Source organism: Phaethon aethereus (assembly GCF_964289735.1).
Source record: "Phaethon aethereus genome assembly, chromosome: 7".
NCBI classification, from domain to species: domain Eukaryota; kingdom Metazoa; phylum Chordata; class Aves; order Phaethontiformes; family Phaethontidae; genus Phaethon; species Phaethon aethereus.
The window spans coordinates 16,415,638-16,440,457 of NC_138583.1; the positions used below are offsets into that span (position 1 = coordinate 16,415,638).

Consider the following 24,820-nt stretch of genomic DNA (forward strand, 5'->3'; position numbering starts at 1 on the left):
GCCATTTCTGCTCCTCACCCCACCCCAGCAGCGAGGAGGCTGGGGGTGCACAAGAGGCTGGGAGGGGACACAGCTGGGACAGCTGAGCCCAGCTGACCCCAGGGATATTCCATACCATACGACATCACGCTCAGCGTATAAAGCTGGGGGAAGGAGGAGGAAGGGTGAGACCTTTGGAGTTACAGTGTTTGTCTTCCCAAGTAACTGTTACAAAAGCTAAACTATTTCATGAATCTCATGATAATTTACTAAAGGGAGCCTTGAAAAAATAATTGCTATCTTCTATGCAGGTTGTTTCCTAATGATATATTGGCTTATAAGCTGCAAAAGTCAATCAAAGAAATCCACCTCCATCTTACTTCTTATTTTGTAATTAATCATATCCTGAAAGTTTATATCTCTATTTTTAATAGAAATTAATTCAAACCCAGATTTACAATGTCTGGTTAAGATAAAAGTGTAAAATAGGGCTACGATGTTTTGGAGAAGAAAAAGCTTAAATACTAATTCAAATCTAAATTACCAGACTAAACCTGAGAACAACAACCAGAAATCCACAATAATGAAAATTAATCATGGTAATAGTTTGTTAAAGGCTGTAGCTTAGAAATCTTCTTTGTCATAGCTGTTAGAGTCCTAGACGACAGCATATTAAAATTTTAAGAGAGAAATGACTGGGTGGATTAGTATACTAAGCTTTGCTTTTGGAGACCAGCTGTCAATTTCTATGTCAGACCACAGTTATAGTTCCATTTTTGTCCCCAGCAAAAATCAGGTCATAACATGAAGACGCATCATGCGTCAAAACAAGTATCTTAATAGAGACAAGTTTGCCTAAACAGTAAGGATGTGACTTATTGGATAAGAATAAAAATCTAGAAAATCCTGCCTCCGTTTTCTCACCAGTGAAAACATACCCTCCTTTTCAGAGAGGTAATGTTACAGACACAACTCTCACCTTCAGCTAGAGTGAATAATCCTTTGATTTTAGCGAACTGTAAACATGCGGCTCAATCTACCCTGGACTATGAAGTATTGGATATCTTCCCTCTGATGACCAATACGACCTGAGGGCACATAACATCTCAGAGGATGGGACAGATGCCCAGCAATGTAACATCTGAAATTAATTCCAAGAACAGGCATCTGTTCACAACTATCCGTTTTCTTTGGACCTAGTTGTTCTGGGTAAGACAAGAAGAAAAATGTCACTAACTATTTAACATGAGACTTCATCCCTGTAAATCACTGCAAAAACTGGAGGAATAAGTGGTCTCATACTGTACGCTCTAGATGTTATCTGCCTATTCAAGTGTACTTATTTGGGGGACTGATAATAGTGAAGGTTTCTCTTTGGTACTTTTAATCTCAATTTAGACTGTTGACAGCTTGATGATAGCTTTTCCTAAAATTACTGGAAGTGACTTTGCCTTTTCAGCAATATACCACTGAGTGAGCAAAATTCAAGAGCTTCTAAAAAGGGTATTGGAGTGAAGGGGCAATTTAGCTTTATTTCCAATTTTAGGAAAAGCAAGAACAAGAGGGTTTGTTTATTGGTGTTTTGCTGTTATTTTATGTACAGTGTATAATTCCCTGTCAAATATAGAACAGTTTTCATTACCTTTGAGCTAAGCATTCAGTTAGAGCAGCTTTAATTCTATGGAATATCATCCAGGGTTAGGACTGTTTTGCACAAGCACTGGCTGGAGTTCTGAATCACATTTTTGAGTAATCCTGTGCACCAGCAGAAAGACAAGTATTTGTTTTCCCTACCACATACTGTCGTTTGGCCCTAAGCTATTTTCCAAAGACATTTGTATGGATTGTATTACTCTTAATTTTCGCAGGAATATTTTGACAGTGACTGCATAGACATGTGACAGTTATGTCTTCAAGTCCTGGTGACATATGCATCAGAAGTTCTTGTTGCGGTGGAAAGTAACTACAAATGCAAATAGCTTTGAGGAAAGCTGGTTAAAATGGGTGGTAGCTTCAGTTTTATAGGAACAGGTCACTAAACAGCTTCGTAAAGAAATTCTAACAGTATTATTACAGGAGAAGCTTGTATCCTTGCAAGCATTATAGTAAACCAAATCTTACAGTACAACATAGTACAAAAGTTGAAAGGCCAATAAAGTTAGACTACTCACACAGCCTAAGTTATGCACATAACCAAATATTTGCTAAATTGAGGTATCTCTGTCTTCCTGTTAACTGGTAAGTTTTGTCCAATCTAAGAATTATTGTTCTTGACACTAAATAGACAGATTGTGAAAGAGTACCAGATTTTCAAACCATGTTCATCAAAATTACTGTAGAAACTGCAGTAGAAAAAAAAAAACAAACCACCAACCAAAAACCTTATCAAACTACCAACCAAATATAAAAAAAAGCCACCTCCCACCCCAAACCTAAACTTCAGGTAATTTTAATTAAAACAAGGGTTATTGTTTAGGAAATTTTACTTTCTGTTGATGAGCAAGATATAGTTTGATATTAGGATATATTGGCTATAATGGAATATCAGTAATACCTGTTGGTAGTTGATATTCTTCTATTCGTGTCACATAGCTTGTATTTGTATCCTAGTATTTCTCTATTAATATTTACCCTTATTTCTAAGGCATGTCACAAATTCTTTACATACTTATGCACATCAGTAACTGTAGTAGCCATTAATGTATTATACCTGACAAATTTTACAATACAGGAAGAATAGCAGCATGTTGGCATGTTCCTGACAAGGGTTCAGCAGATAAACAACGCACTTATGGAAAGATGTGATAAGTAAAATTATTTCAATAAACACACACATACAAAGGAAGATTTCCTTAGCTAAATACAGTTAATTCCAAGGACATCACAGAGAGAAATCTTAGTTTGATCAAGACATCATCCAAAAGAGAGATGATAGAGTGCAAAATGAGATGTGGTAGCAAAACCTAAAATAATTAAGAAAATATTCTTTACTATGGAGCTCAAGACATAGACTAAGGATTCTCTTGTATCTATTACCTTAGAAAGATTTTAAGTGTTTAGGATTTCTCCTTTGCAACATGATTCTCATCTCGTATGGGAATGTCTCAGATCTGCAGCATTTCGGATTATTATACTTTTTTTTTCAGGCAACTGATGAAGACACAAATTTCTTGGGGACAGCATGATATTCATTCATTAAGTCTGACCCACAAGTATCAAGACTTTTTGTGTTCTGTGATACTGTTGTTTATTTGCATTCATCACAGTTTTTAAAATTGTCAAAGTCATCTAGTAAGGTCAAGAGAAATTACCTTAGTAATTTGAAAGCTCGTTGCTTCTGATTTGGTGATTTACATTCAAATAAAAATGGAAAACAATATTGTGACATTGCCGTGATCAGCCCAACAGTACATATCACGTTATCAGATGTGAAACTTGGAAAGTAAGAAAGCATGATTTATTTTAAAAGATTTTCCATATGTCCACAGGGAAACTACAATTAAGAATGAAGGAAATCACTGTATTATCCATTTTTTAAACTGACAAAAACATTTCTTCAGAAAGGTGTATGATTAATGGGACAACCTGTGGCGTAGTTCCAACTTAAAGGATCAACTCATACTTGCTTTTGAAAGACTTTTCCTTTTATGTAAGCAAACAGTAATATTTTCCTGATAAGCTTATTCTGTCTCAAATGCACTCAATGATTAAAAGTAATCATATTTTAACAGATACATGGCTTATTATAATTTTAAGAAACGTCTGCATAAACACCTACTTAGGCTAAGGACTCTTTGGATCTCTTGGGGACACGTATCTTCCCCAAGAGACACAATGGTAACAGTCTTCAATAATTCATATATATTTTGAAAACCTGCCTAAATATCTGCGTACCAATACGTCAGCAATGTGTTGATTCAACCACTTTGTAACACTGCCAGCAGCGGTGGTGATCCATGAGTCTATTGGACCATCATGATTTCTTCACATTTGTGATAAAATATACAGAACTTTCCATGGAACTCCTCAAGATTCTTTCCCCCCAAATTTTAGACGTAATTAACTAGAAATTAATTGTTGAAAGATTATATATATATAAAAAACATGTATAAAGGTGGGATGAGGAACATTTATATGTATATAACAGGAATATTTATACGTATATATAGAAAATATATATAATATGTTTTCTGTATATACAGAAAACAATTTAAATTTATTAATTTGGGGTTGAATTTATGACACGCTTGCAGAGAATATCAAAACACTCCTTTAGCGGGACCGTTTCTTCCCACGAGTTTGCAGGGCACCAAGCACAATGCGGCTTTGATTTCACTGCGCGGTCTTCGAGAGCCTCGTGATAGCAGAAAATATTACAGGAAGCAACAATACACCAAGTCTTTAACCACTCCATCCTAGGGAATGGTTAGGGAAGGACAACTTTATTTACAGTGTATTTGGTTTTCTATGAACTCAGGAACCATACAGCCAGTGGAAGAAAGGGATAAAGTGTGAGAGAAGGGATAAAGAAAGAGACTCGAAAATACGCAGAAGCAGGACCTGCCAACACCGCTATATCTGGCGGGCTACAGCAGGTCTTGCTTTCTTCTCCCTAGCTGGGAACCAGGCCAGAGGTCTCAAATGGGCCAGCCTGAGTTTGCAACAGATCCCAACACACTGTTATGTTCTGGAAACCCAACAGGTGGCACGGCACGGCACGGCACGGCACGCTGACCTGGGAGAGACAGCTTTCCCTGAGAAAACGGGATTTCCCAACTCCCCTGCTCCACAGCCAAGCACGACTATCTGCGAGTTAGTAGTTGTCTTTACTAAACCTCCAGCATAAATTAGAGACACTTTAATTAAGGGGGAGACGGGGAAAAAAATGTGTGGCGTTACCACAGCTTGCCTGATCTCTATAGACTTACTGAGATGATCTCCTAAGCCAGCACCGAAATAGTGATTTATTTTAAAATCTGGTCTTAGACTTCTGACCACTGTGCTGAAAAATAAAAGAATATAGCAGAGGAGTGTTGAATGGAAGGTAGGAAGGAACGAAAAGGGTTATCGCCCACCTGTGCCTCAATCTCATGCCTTAAAACGTGCTTCTCATATTTTGCTGAATGTCACAAAGATCCGAATGACTGACTTTCATCAGCAGCCATTTTAAAGAAAATGAAAAGTAGTAATTTAACCGGTCTTAATAAAGAGGGCAAACACAATCTGATTAGTCTGAACTAATATGTCATTTTAATTTATTTTTATAAAAGTATCTCATTAGAAAGAATTTCTTAGGGAAATATAGGGAGTCTTTTTCCCAATTTTTTTTTATATTAATAATAAAGAGAATTCATGAGACAAGAAAGGAACTTAGGGGCAGGTATTGGTAGGATAAGGGATTTTTTTGGCTTTATGCTTCTTCTTTCGCCCACTAATCTAATACTTATAATAATTATTTCTTAAAAAATCATCAGGAGTCTGAACTTCTCAGTCTGTGGTGTGTAACTTTTAGAATGATGAGGAAGTGAAAAATGTTTTCCTAATATGCAAACACAAAGTAAAGAATGAAGGGGGCGGGGAGAAAAGAACAACACTCTAAATAACATCTAGAAGAAAATGAAGTCAGACACGCACTGGCAACTGGCTCTCAAGAGCTAGCAAAAAAATGCTGCAACCTATTTCTGACATTTTTAAATTTAATAAATAATACAAGCGTTTCAGCTATAATCAGGAGCGTGACTTTGAACTTAGCAAATATTCATTCCGGACATTTTAGCAGACTATTTTCATATGTGATGCTATTAATAGAGTAGGCCAAATTATTATAGTACTAGGATGACAAGGAGAACAGTGATCTTATATTTTGGTTGGCCTTACAATTCCAATGACCTTTAGCAAGAAAAGGCAAAAGCATTTTGCTTATTTAACAGAAGTAGTGGAGCTTAAGAAGATTCAAAGCATTTCAGAATATATTTCCCTTATTCTCATATAAGAAAGATTATCACTTCTCACTTTAATTTACTTTACCTTTTGGTTTTCACTTAATGTTAAATTGCAAGGTTGAAAGCAGGGTGCAACCGGATCAAAAATGTAAATGAACATCAGATAATTCTTATGCATTTAGGCTTAATTGAGTGTAATCGATATGTCTGGTATGCAGCCAAATTCAACTATTGTGAAAAGCACCTAATGTACGGACATTATTTTTGGACTACTGAATGCCAGAAAATAATGAGCTGGCATTCAGCTTTGGTGAATCAGACCTTGAATTTTCATCTAAGAGCAGTTTTGAATTATTACTGAAGATAAGGTGTAAATGTGCAAGGGAATTTTATCCATGTTTCTCCCATGAATCATAAATGAGGAAAAAAATTACAGTCTAAATTGCACTTAAAAGGAATAAAGTCTTTTCATGTCATACATGATTTATCAAAATGATCTCATTTTAAGAGTACTGTGGTGTATCTTGATTAATAACATTAGTAAGCATGATGAATGGCCTCTTTAATGGTAACACAGAATTTATTGGCAAAATCCCTACTTCTACCAAAAAGGGTGGGAAATAAAACACACAGCAGCTAATAACTTGCAGAAACAGCTTAAGTAAACTCTCTCCTATGTGTTTTGCATTTAGGCATCTTTAAAAATTCTTAGTTTGAGTTTATTCTCAGGTTCATTTTGAAAACAAGTAACAGGTTTTACCTAACGTGGCAGCTCTAACCACTACAAAAGCCACTTTGCAGTTCCCTGCAAAACAAGCTGAACTCTGCACGTACTGTAAGAGGATGTGGTGTATTAAGGTCTTTCAAGAACATCGGCCCCATCCCCTTATGACCTTTTTCAATATCCTCTTCGTTTTGCTTTAATATCCTAAATGCTTCCCTTCTCCCATTACTCCATCTTCCCTCTCCCCCCCTTTTTTTAAGCCTGCTCCAGCCTGCCCTAACTAATTTCCTTTTGGGCTGACAGATCAGAGGCCTTCCTACCACTGTTCCTTTTAGACCTGTGAAGCCCTCCTCATAATCCTGCTGCTTGTCCACAATTAATCTTTCCAGTTGCCACATTATTAACACTACCACCCACAGACAGAGGATGCCTGAGCACGGCTGGACACTCGCTCCCCACTGGAGCATCAAAGTTGTCAATCACACGCTAGTCAGAAAGTTGCCTGCTGTCAACATCAGAGGTTTTCATCCTCTCCTACCCGCTGATCAAACATTTTTCTTCAGAAGATTAATTCCAAGTCCCCACCCATTTCCTCCCATATCCTCTTTCCCTTTTAGGTTTACTCAATGATCCATCTTCTGTATGGAAAAGGAAGCAGTGTATAATAGAAATCCTTTCAAAACAAAAGTTCAGCAAAACTAAATTTAAATCCCAGCTGTTATCAACCTCTTCCCCCCCACACAAGTTAAACACCTTAAAGAGCTTGGATTAGACCCAGTCACAAATGCCTTTCTTTGATCAAAGGCTCCAAGACTTTACACAAATATAATCACAAGGCAATGGCCGCATCTAAGGAGCCTGAATTGATTTGTTCTACTGTAACATATAGCACACAAAAACACCTGTTAGGTTTTTTGATTTCCAAGACCATTCTTTTTCAACTTACATAACTCAAAGTCAAGAATTTTAACATCTTCTTAACACTATTTTTTCAAGCTCAGTAGAATAAAAAGTGACCTCTTATTGTGTGGTATTTGCCTTGTATCTTTTTAAAAATCCTACCTACGTTTAAAAGCAGAAGGATGCAAAAGATTCTGCTGCTCACTCAGTTCACTTTAATGAGTTGAAGGAAATTAACTTCACTGTTACCACCTCGCCCTAATCATATACCAGATTCTAATATTTTAATTTGTGATGAGTTAAACCTTACTGCTCAAGTGGCTCAGTATCTTTTATTATGTCAGATAACAGGATCTGTCCCTAAAGGAGCACTGACACATTCTAGCAACTTAACAGGGAATGAAAGGAATACCCATTAATATAACCCAACAAGCAATCTATGCACTGTAAAACTTAATGCTAAGTTTTAAAATAAGAATAAATAAATTTAAAATCACACTGCAAAATAAATTTGAATTTGCTAAATCATACGCATCCCTAAAAAATATTTTTGAATGTTTTTTCTTCTCTTAGACTGGTGTTAATGAAAATCAGGAAATCAACAAAAGACCCCCAAAAGTATAAAACAATAAAGGAAAATCTGCTAGCCTTGACTCCTGGTCTGAATTTGGGAAAGTAAGTGCGAGCAAAAGGTACACATTTTACCTTGCATTTCTTCACCAGCATCTTTACCTTCTTCACATTCTGGGAACACACAAGCTACTTTGTTTTCATATACAGTATGCAGGATTCAATGGGCTTACCTCTAGTAAAATAAAGTGCAAGGAAAAAAAAAACATAAATAAGCCTGCCATACCCCAAACCAGAAAACTCTGCAACTCTTGCTAGAGAATTTTGAGTCATCATAGACAACTATTCTTTGAAGTGCTTTGTGAAGTGAACCACAAGTCAACTTCTAGATGCTAGCAGATGCTAACCTTTTTCTAAGTTCCCACCTCACCTATGCCCAAACACATCACTTACTGCACTTGACATCACCCAACAGCTCTGACGGAGTTAAAGGACAGTATTGAGTTCTTAGATATTACAACTCCAACAGACGGTGCAAAAGCATAGGTAAGTCACTTATGTGATGGGAAGTACATTGATAATGTATTAAATTCTAAGTTTCCTTCAGTCATTCTCTGCAATATTTTTCAACCAATTATTTCACATCTACAAAACACAGCACTACAGCAGTATTTACCAAGATTTATGCTATGCTACGGCAGAACAGCAGTATAGGAACTACATACAAACACAGATGCAGAACTCAAATACACATTACGTACAATGCAGTAATTTGTTACTTTTCATGGACCTGTATTTTGAAATATAGATGACTCAGAACTTCTACACTTTTTTTTTTTTTTCCAATCTGATGTCCATAGCTTCTTCAAAAGTGAAGACAGAACCAGCAGGGTAATTTGCTTTTTTTGGATAGGAACCTCTGAGACTGTTCTATATATTAAATCAGTAACATATCATCACTTGCAAACACATTCAATGACAATCAGAGAAATGCAGAACTGTGTATGTGTTTCACTGACCAAACAAAATTGGTTGTAACGTTAGAGGGTTTGATTTGCTTTGCTATTCATTCTGCTGTCCCCTGCTTGCTTTTTTTCAGAAGTATGGACGACGCTGCAAAGCTAGGTCCTAATAATTATCAGATAACAAGTAGTTTAACGACTATTGTTAAGTTGCACTGATCTCCTTGATTAATAGACACAGGAATTAAGAAATGAGAAAGTTAAAAATGCTTTTCAACGCATCTTCATTCTGCCATGTGGGAATAACACTGAACTGCAGCGAAAACCTCTTGTCACACTACTTCGTCAGCAGAAGGGGGTGCTGTAGTGTAACCTATTTAAAATGCAAATAGAGTAACTTTTGTAACAGCAGATTAAAACTAGCATTTTATTCACTTGGCATACCCACAGCATACTGAATGCTGGAATCAGACTTGTCACTGCACACCGCAGGTTATTAATAGAGCTCAGAATGGTGTTGCTAAATGTGCAAGTTAAAAGCAAATAAACAGAAATGGATTTATCTGTGGTATTTGTTCTCTGGGAGAATTTAGCAAGGCCTGCCTTACACTGCACATTTGTTTATCCAAGATGACTGAGGCTCAATTATTTTTTCTTTTTCTTTTTTTTTTTTAAGTGTTTGATTGACAGCCACTTACCACAGCCAGAAGTTCTGGGATATGTGATCTATAACATTAACATTCTAGAGAAAAACACAGTTATTTTCAGCCCGGACAAATAAATCTATTAAATAAGACACACAGGAAAGAGTCTATGGTGCACAACCACTACTTTCTAATGGGCCTTTCTGGACTGTTGTGAACTACCAGCACACGAGAAAACACAAAGTCAAAGGCTGCAGCAGAACCAAATCAACACATTGTGCTATGGCTTTACACTTCATTTTCCTACAATGTCAGGTGTTAGGGCAGGCAAGTGGGTTTCCCCTCTATATTCAAGCCAAATCTTGTGCTCTTCATCTCGATCTCTCAGAGATTCATCAAAAATGCGATTTAATTACATCTCCTCCCCCCCTTCCCCCTCCCAAAAAGAGTGTAAACATGACTCCTTTTTATCTCCTGATACATCTGGACAAGTAGACAATGTGCTAAAACAAAATAAATCTGCCCTGACAGTCACATCAAAGGGTTCAGCTAGGGGCTTGCAGCTACTTAAGGCACAGGAATGTTGTTGCTAAGCATCGCTCTACAACCTATCAGTCCCTTAAAGAAGAGCTTTTTTCTTTCAGAGGGAGACGAGGAAAGCTGGAGAGTGGGAACCAGACTGCAAAGGGAGATTGGGGATTTTGGAGGATTTTGAAGCTTAAAGTGAATTGTGTGAAGGAACGGGGGTTTGTTTTGTTTTGTTTTGCCTCTTGACATACAGTCTACATTTGGCGGGGGGGGTAGGGGAGGAAAGAAGGGTTAAAACGTTGATGAAACCTCTTCTGAATTTTCCTCTTGGATAAAACCAAGAAAAGTCTTTGATATCCTTTTTCAAATCCCTGTACTTACTGTAGCTTCAAAATAGAAAGATTGTGACCAAAGCAATAGGGCTGACATACCAAGCCTGTTAAAAGTATATTGCAAAATGCATCCCATGCCCTGTTTTTCTGTCAAGCATTTGATAAATACATGTATGTTCCTAAATATGTGAAACCAGGAGGAATGTCCATATCTAATAAACATGTGCTACAGAGAAAAGAAACTTCTGATACATATGCACATAACACAATTTGATGCTCGGTTTACTAGTAAAAACTATTCCCTTTAGACAGAAGCCCTCACTGAAATCATCAGTCTTCCACATCATGCCCTGCAGGACTTGATTTGTACATGTTTAGTGCTTAAAACTACAAATGAAGCCAAAGGAAAGCAAAACCATGCTAAAATCAGACCTTGAAACTATACTAATTATAAACACAACCATGATGAAATGTACAGCTAAAAATCTGAATTATGCTCTCCTCTCACAGACGTAGAAACATATCCAAGGCAGATAGCCAATCCAGCCTGAAAAGTACAAAACAATTTGTTTCAAAGCTTCGTTATCCTGAAGGTAAGCTAAGAAAACCAGTAGTTTGGCTACCGCACCACTGAGAGGTGAATGAACTTTGATCACACACCTGTGACTTTTAAAAGCGGTTTAAAAGTTTAAAAAAGCCTCTTTCCCTTTTAAGAATTAAAAAAACCCAAAATGTGAAATGGACTCATTCTACACGCAGGGTAACTATCAAGAACATGAACAATTACTGAGCCCATGATATTACACAAATAAATAACACTTAGCATTATCTTCAACACTATCATATTTATTAAACAGTGACTGAGGGCAGCAGTAACCATTTTTATTGTCCCATATAGCTCTTATTTTCTAATTAAACAGAAGGTTATTTCCACTGCCGATGCAGCCATTTATCTTATTTGAGTGTTACATAATATTTTTTGCCAGCCAAGCCTGACTATAAAGTGTTCTGTGTGGTGAACTGTAGCCCAACTTGCTTTCCTGTTTGGTAATCATAGAAATAGGCCATTTCGTGCTGTGTTAATAAATAAACTTTTTGCAATTTCTCCTAAAACATGATAAAGCTTATACTTTTTCCTACCCTCTAGCTTCAATACAAGGGCAATGAGCTGTATTATTAAAGATATAGGTCAAGCAAACCTGATGATTTCAATCCTGTGGGGTGCTTTAGAAACTGTTGTCATATTACTGAGATCATTCTGCTGTTCCTAATTATTCCTCTTGGTTGCTTCACATTTCAAGTGATTTCTCTCACACTTATGTCAAAATTCATAAGCTGCTCTGTGTAACAACACTACATTATTTCCTCACTTGTTATGGTAATATAGGACAGAAACTAGGAGAATGCTTTAATCTAGCTGACAAGGATAATGTAGTCTAGAAATGTAATAAACTTTGTATTCTACTACAGAGTTGTGCTTTTTTCCCCTACCAGGAAACATTTCATATAGATAGACATCTTAGAAAAACTAATTGCTACAATAACTTGAATATCCTCTTATCTGCGTTTCTTTTATCAGAAAAAATGTATCAGCATTAAAGCGTTCACTCCAATAGCTTGTGCATTCTCCTCATTCCCATAATTGCTATCCTGCAACATTCTGTTGACTGTACTGTAAAACTACGTACTGCCAAAGGAAACCTATTTCCAAGAAATCTGTGCATCACACAAGCAGCGCAAAACATTTGTAATTAACAGGCTGGGCTTTAACAGTGCTGTAACACATCTTGGGCTGAGTGGCACAAAATTTTATTTGCACTAAGTAGCTTGAGACGGGGAAAACATAAAATCAACTTTACGTGATAACTTCATGTTCTACAGTGTCTTTTGAAGGATTTCAGAATGTAAGGAAAGCTGCCAGTGGAAAAAGTAGCCTAATGAAAGGTTTGAATTTTAAAGCTAGTGTGGGCAATGCTTACTATGGGGGCTAAGCGGTGGAAGTATCATTTCCTTCGGAACATTAACTAGAGGGTACAAAACTATGTTAACAATCCCCCCAAAACAAACAAACAAACAACAAACAAACCAAAACCAAACACAACTCCAGTTAGAAAATGTCATATGATTAACTCAAACGTGACATCCATCCTAGTATTTCTAGGGATAATTTTGCTGATGTAGCTTGTATGTGCAATTTGCTGTATTTGGCAAATGTCCGATGGTTTTTTTAAGTACTTTCAGTCATAAACAAACTGAAAAAAACTACTAACAGATCTGTGAAAAAAGATCTACTGCCTCATAGTATTGTGCTGTATCATCATGATAATATGAGAGTGACTCCACTGCATCAAGGCCATCAGACAATAACTAGGAATAGAAGCATTGGTCTAACAATGCAAACTTTAAAGGGACTTTTTCCCGATACATGAAAAATAGTATTTAATGGAGCATGCTCACAAAATGAGGCAAAGGAGGCAAAACTGAAGCTAGCGTTGTTCCAATTAGAAATACCAACAGCACTGTCGGGGGGGCGGGGGGGGAAGGAAAAATAGAGAACAGATTTCTGGTTTTGTTTCTGTTCCTACTTCTGTCTTCCTTTGTACAGTTGATGACCTGACTGAAAATAAACTTCGCAAGATTGGGGGGTGGGGGTGTGGGGAGGGAGCAAGAGGCAGAAAAAGTATCTTCTGAAGGGTTTCACATCTGGATCCCAATCAAAAGAACTGGAGTCCCTGTCATGTCCTGACAGCTGGCAGGGTGAACCGTTCACGTGTTTATAAAGTGAGATTTCCCTCTTCTGTGATGACTTCTTTCCCAGACAGAAAACACAGCATGTATGAAAGACATACTTTGCCTCTTCCTTTTGGCTTTTCAGCTACCACCTGTCAATATGTAAAACCGTCTTGAAAGCTGATGATTTTAAAAGTGTGTTTATGTTCAGATTTGTTTCCACACTGGATAGCCAAAAGAAGGCAATGTCACAGCCAATTTTAAAGCTGAACTCTAATGGAAAGAACATTTTGGCTTTATGACTTACATGACATAATACAACACAAATACAGGAATTTGAGGGATATAAATCATGTGATTAGCCAATATATTATTAATTTGTAAAGCACCTGCTTAGAAAACAGAAAACTCTGACAGGAATGATTAACCACAGGAACAGAATTAATTTTAGGATCCTCACAAATGAAGGCATGAGAAATAAGAACACATACACAAAAGTATTAAACTATACTGTCCCATGAGCAGTAGCACATCAGTATATTTACATAGTTTTTTGGTGAATCAAAATAAACTAAAAACAATGGGAGGCACTAGACACTATAAAATAGAGACACAATAAAAAATAACAATGGAAAATATAATTATATAATTTTTTTAAAAACACAAAGGCAAAACTGAAGTACACAAAAACCACTGTTGCAGCGCTAATGCTTTAGGATTTCTTAACTCTGTATAAACAATGTCCTACATAAAGCAGTTCATAGCTGTCTGAGACTTCTTGCCCATATCTATATATCAGAGATGCATAACAGGAGGGAGATGATCTCCATAACATAATTAATCTAACTCATTTTTATAATTACCTTTCTTGAACTTATTAATAAGCGATGTGTATTTTTTTATTTTATTTGGAAGATACCTTCACCCTGCATGAGAGGAGAGAAAAAACAACAGAAACATTGTTTTATGTCAGAATTCCTTTCCCAAAGCTCTGTGTGTGGATTTTTGGAGTTCAGTCTGTCTATGAAATACTGATAAGTGACAACTTTTTGTTTCTTGAGGTGATGGATTTAGGGAATACCGTACTACAATGCATTGGATTCTGCCTCCAAGAGGCTTTCTATGCTCCCACTGAAGAAATGCTCTAACTAGTGGTCCATATCCATAAAATCCAGAAAGCACTTTGACAAAATCTATCCTTCAGCTCTAGAAACTATTCCCCCAAATTTGCATAACTTCAGGATATACTACAATTCAGGGACAAGGGGAGGGATTTTGTAAGACAGAGTAACTGCTTCTTTGTAGGACTGATGCATTCTTCTTGGTTTCAGCTGTGACTATGGTTACTTACACAGCTGACATGTACTGAGCACTTCCAGTCTTGGCTAAAAAACTGCCATTTATATACAGCGATTGTAGGAAACCTGTTCCAACAAATTAGCACCGCCATTAAAATTCTTCTTTTTTCTACCCTGTGTGCGTAAGCTTCAGTTACAACAGCTAGTTCTTTTTGTATCCACTGCCTATTAGATGGAAACTCTGAATCTTATTTCTCATGTTGCTGTTCACTTGATGCGATGCTGTTGACACACTGTGATCAACTCTCCTCTTCACATCCCCTTGGCTACCCAAGATAGACAGAATTTCCTGGAATTTCTCACCATAACTTATGTTATCCAGTCTTCTGAGAAATCATTTCCCTTGTCCCCCTCAGTTCTCTCTTCAGTCTCCCAGCAACTTTCTAGAACCCCAGGCTTCTCCAAATCTAAACATGGTGTTCCAGTAGGAGTGGTATCACTAATAAATACAATGACAATATTAAAATTTCTCCTTATATTTTATACCTTCAAGGAGTATCAGATGTGTGTACTAAAATCTAATGATATTATGTTTTATCTCACTAATAAAAAGATTGCACAGCACCAGGCAAGGAACTGATCTCCATGAAAGCATGTCTACTTTGTCAATATAAAACCTGTTCACTGATACTTAATTCACTGGACTTACACCATGTTGAATTTGCAGTATTGTAGCTTCTTAATCAAAATAATGTATGCCATCGTTACCTAATTATATTACAAAACCAAATGAAAGTAATTGTTGTTATCAATACCAAAACTCACAGCTTGCACTGACCAATGAGAAGATGGACTAAAGGAACACGACATCCTTCTTCCGTTCCTGTTCTCACCGGTCCGTCGTTTTCACCAACAGTTTAATCTACCAGTGGTCAATAAGATGACACTTTCAGAAAAAGCATACACATTTACAGAATGTAACAAATGTGTTGTGAATCATAATATTGTTCACAAAAGTTGGAGGTATTCTCATTTAATAATAGTAGAAACATCAAAGGAACCCTGAAAATTATGGCTATAAGCATGGATCATTAAACTGAGTGGCGTAGAGGGAGTGGAAAGAATATTTCACTTTTCCCCACCCTGAATATGCAAAACTGGGTAGAAACAATACTCATACCAGAAGCAGACAGCTCAGAATTACTTCAGACAAAGTAAAACTGATACGGAACTGAAACTAAACAAGAAGAGAAAACAACCCTGGGTTATACAGTGGATAATTTAAAGAGCTGCTTGCATTCATGTTTGGAGTACAACCAAGTGCACAAAACAACAGCATAAATGAAAATGATCCAAAATTATTCCATTGTACTTACATAAATGGAGTTACCTTTTTCCTTAACTACTGTTTGTGGGTGATCAATAGAGATACTCTGAGTTTAAAATTCAGCTAACCAACCAAGTAGAAAGACTCATCACTATCTGCAATTCTGCATTGGCAGTAGTTTCTTAAGGCACAGCAGCATTTCTGAGACGTAGTCCTTCCCATTGTTTTAATGTGACTCATGTATTCCTGAGAAGTCACATTTCCTGCATTGCATTAGCTTTACGAAGGGCAATTCCATTTGCATCAATGTTTGCATTTTTTTTCCCTGTTTGCATAGGGTCAGAATTCAGCAGGAATTTGCACACCCGTCTGAAGCAGGACTAGTAGCCTCACAGAGGAAGAGGTGACACTCTGGATACTCTCTCAGTTTTGCATTGGGTAAGTGTATCTGTGAACTTCTCATAGCAGACTTTAACACAACACTGGCGCAAAAAGTTTTTCAGATGTGTTCTGCCCGCAAGACCAGTATATCATATTCTGAACACTTTCTTCCATTCTAACAAGTGCCTCGATCATAGCCAAAATACGAGTCTCCTACAAAGCGACAGAAAACGTACCACTGCTATTGGCATCTCTTGGCAGTAATAGTTTGGGGAAAAGAGGGGAAATAAATTCTTCAAGTTGTGTCTCTATGAATTTACATAAATTATACTCCAAAATGCTTATCTAAATGCTTTTATTTGGGGTTTTTTTGTTTGGTTGTATTTTTTGGCTATTAATACAGATGTGGAAGATGAGGGCTGAGGCAGAAAACAATGTTTAAGTCTACTTCATAGAACACTGAGTTAATTGTTCTATAACCACAAATTCTCAGACAACATAATAAAATTAACAGAACCAGCTTTCATATCTCTGACTCCTGTGCTCCAGTTATCCAGCTTCATACATGCAATAACAGAAATATCAGAGCAAATATCTTCAGACATTCGGATTTAAAGGAAAGATTTATATCCAGTTACACTTATGCTGAAACTTTTGGAAGAAATGCTAAAAAAAGATCATTCACAACATTCTGTTGTTTCAGCATTGGACTTTGGTCTCAGCACCTACTCCCTCGCATGGCTTTTTTTGTTACTATTATATCTATAGGCTGCATAAAGTATCAAAGTTAAAAAGAAGATGGCATATTTTGACTATTCATGTCAGAACTCATTTTCTGTTACTCATAACTTTAGATTGAATTATTAGAAACATACTGATGTACTAAATGTTTTACACTTTGCAAAACAATTGCTCCAACAGCATTGTTTTAAAAACTAAAACTGCTCAGTTCCTTCAAGTACAAGTACTGCTTATGGAGTTCATTTATTTTCTCTCATTGAAGCACCTTTGTGCTAAAGGACACTTTTCTTTTTCGGCCATTGAATCTGGCACTTTAGATACAATATGATTTTATTACTCAGAAATACTTTATTACTGCAATAAAACTGCACTTTCCACTGCAAAATATATTATTAAATTGTGCCTTCAATAACTGTCTCACCTAATAGTGAATGTTAAATCAAAAAACTGAAGTCAAAGCTCCTGTTGATTCCACAGATAGAAGATTACATGTTAATAGGACAGGGCAATACAACACAGCAGGAAAAGGAAAAATGTCTCCATTTGTTTACATAGTTATACATACTGAATTTCTGGTTTTAAAGTTATTTTGTTTCTTGCAGTGCCATTATCACAAAGAGCACCTGAGAAACATCCAATTACGTAGCAAATAAAACTACTCCAACATTTGCTATTTCATACTGCTCCCCAAGAGTAGCAGCCAACAGATGGTCACTTTTTAGCAGTCTCACTTGTATGTGTTTTGGCTAGAGAAGATTGGAAGACATATGCCTTTCACTTGTAGGCTAGCATCACTTCATTAATTTCCTACTGAAACACCAAAGGAATTAAGTTTATTCCCATTAGCATGATCCTTAAACTGTTGCATCATTTAGCAAATTATTCCCATGTTAACACACAGAGCTTTAGGCATTTGTACTTAGCAGCACTGCAAGTACATCAGTATAAGAGAAAAATGGCATGTCCTAGGTTGGTTAAGATGTTAACCTCATTAAGACTCTTCCATCCTCCTTCTCTTTTTCTGTCTAAGATGTTATTACGTATGTAAAATTCTTCTGTATCTTATTTTCTTCAAGCTCCTATTTTTCAAACTGGTCTATGGATATTAAAATTATTTTCTTTTTCCCTATAAAACATGTCTCTGAAACCAAAGTGTTCTGTACTAGTGAAAAAAGCTAATACAGATGCTTTCTCAATCCATTTGTTAGTTTATGGATCTAATCGTGAAAGAAGAGAAACAATCAACAAAGTAATTGTTGCTGAAAACGTGGTACTTAATGTATGAAAAATTTAATCTCAATTTTCATTGTGTGTGGGGGAACCTGTTTTAACATATTTCCAAAGTTATATTTTATTGTAACCACACTTGCCCTCTCTGAAATGAACAGCCACAAATACAGGAACATCAGAAATCCACCTGGAGACAGAAAATAATGTTTTCCAGCTCAGCTATTTAAAATATAGAGACAATCATCACACACCACCATTACTACTTGTACAGAACCTCTGTCATCAGTCTCAGATTCATTGAGAAAAAGAAGCATGAAGCTCAAGTAAGCAGAAGACTTTTCAGTGAAACAAATACTCATCTACTGGTTTCTCATCTCGCAGAATGTACTTGACGTTTTCTTTCTACTTTTAAACTATAGCATTACCTTATCTACTCCATTTCTCTCCATTTCCATCTACAGAGGAAAGAAGTTGCTTGTTTGCTTTAAAAACTTTTACAGTTTTTTAGTGAATCAATCTTAAAGGAAGACTCTTCCAGCTTCACAGGATAAGGAGCACTGGGTATGTTTCTGAATAATGGATACTCATCTAAGAGAAATTAAAACAGCAAGGTCCATCTATCACTAGTTAATAAGGCTCCAAAATACATTTCTCTGAATAACTAAAATCATTAGAAGACTGATGAAAAAGAGTTATTTTTTTAATGCACAGCAGCTGTTTTCTGAAATAACCACACTTAAAGACAAATTAACCAAGATAATAAAAACAATGAAAAATGCTGATTCCAGATGTTGGATGAAATGCACTGCAAAAATTGAAAAAAAAAAAAAAAAAACCCAGCAAAACAAACCAAACAAAAGGCAATAAAGGTTGCATGATAATTGGCAAAAGTAAAACATACAGAAACCACTTGGGCAGGGCTGGAGACCTCGATGTAGCTTTATTTTGTGCAGGCCAGCACTTAACCATATTCTTACATGATATTCTGAACTAAGATGAGTTTAAGCTTTTTCCTGAAGTAGGCCTGATGCAAATAGTCATAGGAGTTCCTGTCATCTTATAGCGTGCATGTCCCAGTGTTTTAGCTTCTGCAGAGACAACTTTAGTCTAAGAGATTATTTTTTGCCATGCATTATAGTTTTTAGCTAATATCCTGTGCTTTGCGATGGATTTGATACTCTTTAAATTATTTTAGGATTGTTGCTATACCAAACAAGCCTGCTAATAGTGTTGGACTCACAACCTCAAGAAAATGATATTATTGTGATGTTCTACTCAGCAGGAATGGTGTTGAGTGAATTTTTAATGATTTACTAGTTCTACTTGACTGAGCTTGCACCCTGTAAATGGATCATATGATTACTGATCACAAGTTAAAGTGCTTTTGTTTCTCGCATGGCATGAACCGGGTCTGTTGTACTGTACCAGAGGTTCGTGTGCAGCTCTGTGTAAGACAAGGGAAGGTTACATGCAACAGGCAGTTAATGGCTCATACCAGCAAGCCCTCAACTGAATGGAGCTCATGAGGTTGAATTTTAAAAAGGTAGCTGACCTTGCAGCTGGGAGTTTTAACTGTGTTTTTACCCATTTATACCTGGATAAGTAAACAGTTACCGAATGCTGAAAGTGCCTGAATGCGCTATTTTAGCCAAAGGCTAATCCCCATTCTCTGTGGATGAAAGGACTCAAAACAAAAACAAAACAAAACAAAAAAATATTCTCTGCTTCAGGTAACCCAGAGGTAAAACTGCAATAAACAACTCCATTAATTTTAAACCTAACGTTGCCTTACCCTCCATTTCTAATGACTGCTTCAGCCATTAAAAAAAATACTGAATCCTTCTAAACAGGATAGAAACATTACAGTCACAGCAAAAAGGATAAATACGATATAAACCAAAATAGCTTAGAAAGGTTCATCTCGTGCAGATGAAATTAAAAGAATAAGTGATCAGTGAACTGCTAGTTACATAGCTTGAACCTCATAAAAAATGTTCAGCATTCATGTTGCAGAAAACACAAGTGATGTCCAAATGTAAAAGACATTATAAGGCAGTGATCCTCAGCCCTACGCATTCATCTCAGTGTTTAATATTTTTCTCAGTACTGCTGTTGAAACTAATGAAGAATTAATGGATTTTTCTCTGTAAAGTGTGGCTATTTCATAGCGTAATGAACTGGCACTTGTTATATGATGAAGGTCAAAAGGTTTTAAGGTCAAAACCAGTTTCTGGGCTAAAGATTTCTCACTCATTTTGCAGACCTTTCCACATGAATTTTAGCATACAGTCTTCGGTAAAAAGTTTTTTTAGGATTCCTAATTTATTTTGTTATTTTTCCCTAAAACCTGTATTTCATCTATTTTGCAGACAACGGAAGAACAATGCCAACACTTTCATAGCTTCCACAGCTGCCCAGTATTCTTCTACATGCACAAATAGATATATTTTCGACTAGATGTAAGGAAGACATTTTTCACGATGAGTGTGGTGAAACACTGGAACAGGTTGCCCAGAGAGGTGGCAGATGCTTCATCGCTGGAAACATTCAAGGTCAGGTGGGACGGGGCTCTGAGCAACCTGATCTAGTTGAAGATGTCCCTGCTTATTGCAGGGGGGTTGCACTAGATGACCTTTAAAGGTCCCTTCCAACCCAAAGATTCTATGATTTTAAGATATGTGATAAATAGATGTTGGAGGAGGAGAAGGAAGGCCAAGAAGGATGTAGTCCTTAGCCACTATGCAGCATGTTTTATATCAGTTGAGTGACGTAGTAGCAAAAATGCACTTCACAGCTCTCAGTTTATTTTCTAGCTGACAGTCCAGGACCTGACATTTGATGGCTTGCTAATACCCATATGTTGGGAAGTCAAACCTTGTCTTCACTCTACGTACAGGACTAAACCCTAGAGTTTTATGTTTTTCTCTATTTATTCCGCAGTCCATGAATTCAACCTAGCAGTAAGACGCCTCCATCTCCCATCATAAACCAGTGAGTATCCAGAGTGCAAATCTGTACTTCATGTGTTTAAATTTTGGTCATGTAGCAGAATAGAACAGTCCCTTCCTCGCTTCCATCTTGCATGTCTGTTTGGAATGCAACATACAAAGGCAATAATCCATTCTTGGAAAATCTATTATCTGCACCTAACAAAATCAGGCACCTAAATCCTGTAATGTAAATAATATTATTTCCATTACTACATGAATAAAAGACAGGTGAGGAGATCTTTGTGTCAGATTATATAAAATCTAAATGGAATACGCATTTCCTAAAGAATTTTGTTTTAGTAAAATATAATAGTTGTTTTAAAAGTTTGTCCTCAATTATCTAAAACTACTTTATCACGTCGTAGATTTTCAACAGGTTGAAACGAAGAATTCTTAACTGCTTTTCCACTGGAAGAGAACACCAGTATTCAGTTCAAAACTTTACCTTCACATGTTAGTCTCACTAAAGTTAGACAGGTTTTAGCTGCAAAGGTGTTAGAAAGTATAGAACCTCTAATGTTTTGTCCATCTCTTTGAAAAGAAACGTACTGCTAAAAAACTACTGTAAATAAGGCCTGTTTGGTTACTGCTTCTTGCTAACATTTACCCGTGTGCTTTACGGTCACTGCAGAACAGAAAGCTCAGAAAACACAGCGGGAAGAAGGAACTGTCTTGCAGAAGCATGCCCAGGCAAAGCGACTTGCTGCCACACCTATTACTCATGTGGCTTAGAAACTGTCTGTCTAGACATCAAGAACCTGACGAGGTTATATGCTTAACTAATGTTTTGCATCAGATTTAATAGGAGTATGCTGGCAGGCCTCAGCTGGGCCTGGAAGACTGTCCAGATTGTGTGACAAACAAGGCCATAGTAAATCTGTGAACAAAAAACTCATAGTCACAAAGCATCCAAAATAAAACTCTTCCTTTTTGCTAACAGATGTTTAAACCATCTATGCTTCTGCTTAAGGCCTGAACTCCTAAAGACACTGGAAACATGAGTCACCACAGCTGCGGCGGTATGAAGTAGAAACGATGATTAAGATAAAAGAGAAAGGCAGAATTTGGAAAGTATGGCTCTCCGACCTAGCTTTAGCAACAAGGCAGAAAATAACACGCAGAAGATGAGTGTGTACCTGGACCCCTGAGCAAAAGCCCTGACTGGATTCACCTGGAAGCTTCTTGGTAACAGTGGGAAGAGAGTTCAGAAGCTCAGGACAGACTATGATACCTGAGAAAGAGAAGGCTATACTACTTGTAAACTTCGTTTCCAACATGGTACCTAAATGCTTAGCCTTAAGTCTTGCTTAATACAGATCTTCGTTTTACCAGTAAGACAGTCTGATGTTGGGAATAAGTAAATCAGAGTGTAACTGTCAAACTCATAATACCTTCAGGTAAGGGAGAAATTCAAATCAAAGAGAAACTCAGCCAAAGCAGTGTTGCAGGCAGCCCTGGGGCACCTGCGCTGCGAGATTTCTGTAAGGGTACCTGGGAAACAGGGAACGCGCCTGTAAAGCTGCAAAAACTCTGCGAGGAGCTGTTTGATGAGAACCAGGAGCTAGAAGGAGTTTCCCCCATGAGTGTCAGGAAGGCCCGTGTACAAGACATAAACAACAGAAAAAGTACCAGACAGAGGCAAAAAATCTAAAAACTGATAGCAATATTTCACATCAGGAGAACCTGCTGGAATTTGAGCACAGACTGAATTGTTTTGCTGAGCCATCCTTTCTAATTAGTCATGAAGTATTTGAATACACTTTAAATACAAAAGATATGATGTAAAAATCCCTAAAATTACTAAATGTGTATTAAAACATTCCAAAAAGAAAATTAATTTAATGATCAGAAATTAGTAACATTTTAAAATCAATCATTTATTTGAATGTAGTTGAATAAATAACACAATAACCAAAAGTAATACTTGATAGCTGTTGTATGATGTTATCCACAGTTTTTTGATACTTAAGCTATTAATGGCAAAACAAATGACCTTATATTTAAATTATATTTATCACTGTAATGTAGCCAGAAAATACCATGATATAGAAATAAAGTATCTTGGTTCTAATAAAATTTTTTAATAAAGTTTATTAAATTTACATTGATCCATATGCAAAAATAATTTGTTTACAATTTGAACTGAGACTCAGAAACAAAGCCTAACTCAATAATAAAGAAGACTGGAAAAACAACATCTGTACAGTTATTTGCACATTAAACTATTAAAAATATTAAATGATGCATGTTGAGTTTGGAAAAAGATCCTTTGGAAAAGGATCAGATTATCCCCTTATATGTGTTTAGAGGCTGATTCTGAAAATAAACATGCAATTATGAGAGCCTCAGGGCATACATGCAGTATTTGTGGGCATAAGTTTCTGTGTAAAATGGAACACAACTGTTTTAGCATCTCTCTAGAAAGGGAATGTCTGTTGACTAGCAGGAGCCTTAGTATAAGGGAATGTCTGGTTTCTGTCTCTAGCTTGCTACTAAATCGTTGGCTCATTCTTTTCTTTTTGTAAATTGTGGAATCTAAGGTTTACCTTGTGGTGTTTCTGGATTCCTAATCAGCCTTGGAAAGTGCTTTGAAATCCATTAAGAAAAGGGCCGTGCAAGTTCCATGCATCACAGATACATAATACATCAGTCTTCCAGACCCAGAAGTGTGCTATTTCTCTTGTTATTCAACTAAAGATGAAAATTTGCTACCTATTTGCAGTGAGAAGTAGCGCTTCCAAAGAAACATAATTAAAAGAAGAAGAAATGTTATTTTCATTACTTTACAGAAAAGAATAAAAGCGTAACTCTCTTTTCTGATCATTATAAATCAGTACACCAGAAGTGCATCTCTTTTATTTATAACACATGTTGAACTTTAAAAATAAGTGGTGTACATATAAAAACATTTAGGGTGACAGACAGCTATAGGAGACATCACAAGAGGAATTAAAATTGTCATCCTTTCTTAACTTACAGTTGTAACTGTCATGAAGTAGCCACAAATTAATAGATTCCTAGAAACTCTACCCCATGCAGTAAGAATAAAGTAATCACGCGGCCACACTATTCCTTCCATTGCACTTCACAATCTAATACTTAGCAACAGATGAGCCAAAATCCAGCATCCCAGTGTCTTACACTGAAGGTAACCAGTGATGTTGGACAGCCTCAATTCTTGGGTGCTCATGTACTCTTAGATAACTGCTACCTAAAAAGACTTTTGTCACAATGGCTTTTGAAACATGCATCATTCACCTCTTTTCTCTATCTGAACAAACATGCACATGAGAGTTTCTACAAACCAAAGGTCCTCTTCATTTCTACTCCAAACTGGAGACCATCTCTTCAACAGCAGGGAAGAGAAGGAGCAGGGAGATAGTGCCACGCTACTGAGTATGGACAGGGCTGAGGCATGTGGAATTCAAACAGAAATAAAGCTTATGTATTACGCTCATAAGAGCAGAAAAAATGTTTTCATTTTTGCATAGCAAATGACTCTGTTTAGACACTTCTCCCTTAAAAGTAACTGTAATTAGAGG

The 24,820-nt window shown here is 36.7% G+C and overlaps 1 protein-coding gene across 1 annotated transcript in view; it reads right to left on the bottom strand.

Annotated features, from left to right (window-relative positions):
* Nucleotides 1–24,820, bottom strand: part of LRMDA (leucine rich melanocyte differentiation associated) — a gene marked incomplete at both ends in the record, with an annotated part of 684,290 nt that overhangs the window by 106,886 nt on the left and 552,584 nt on the right.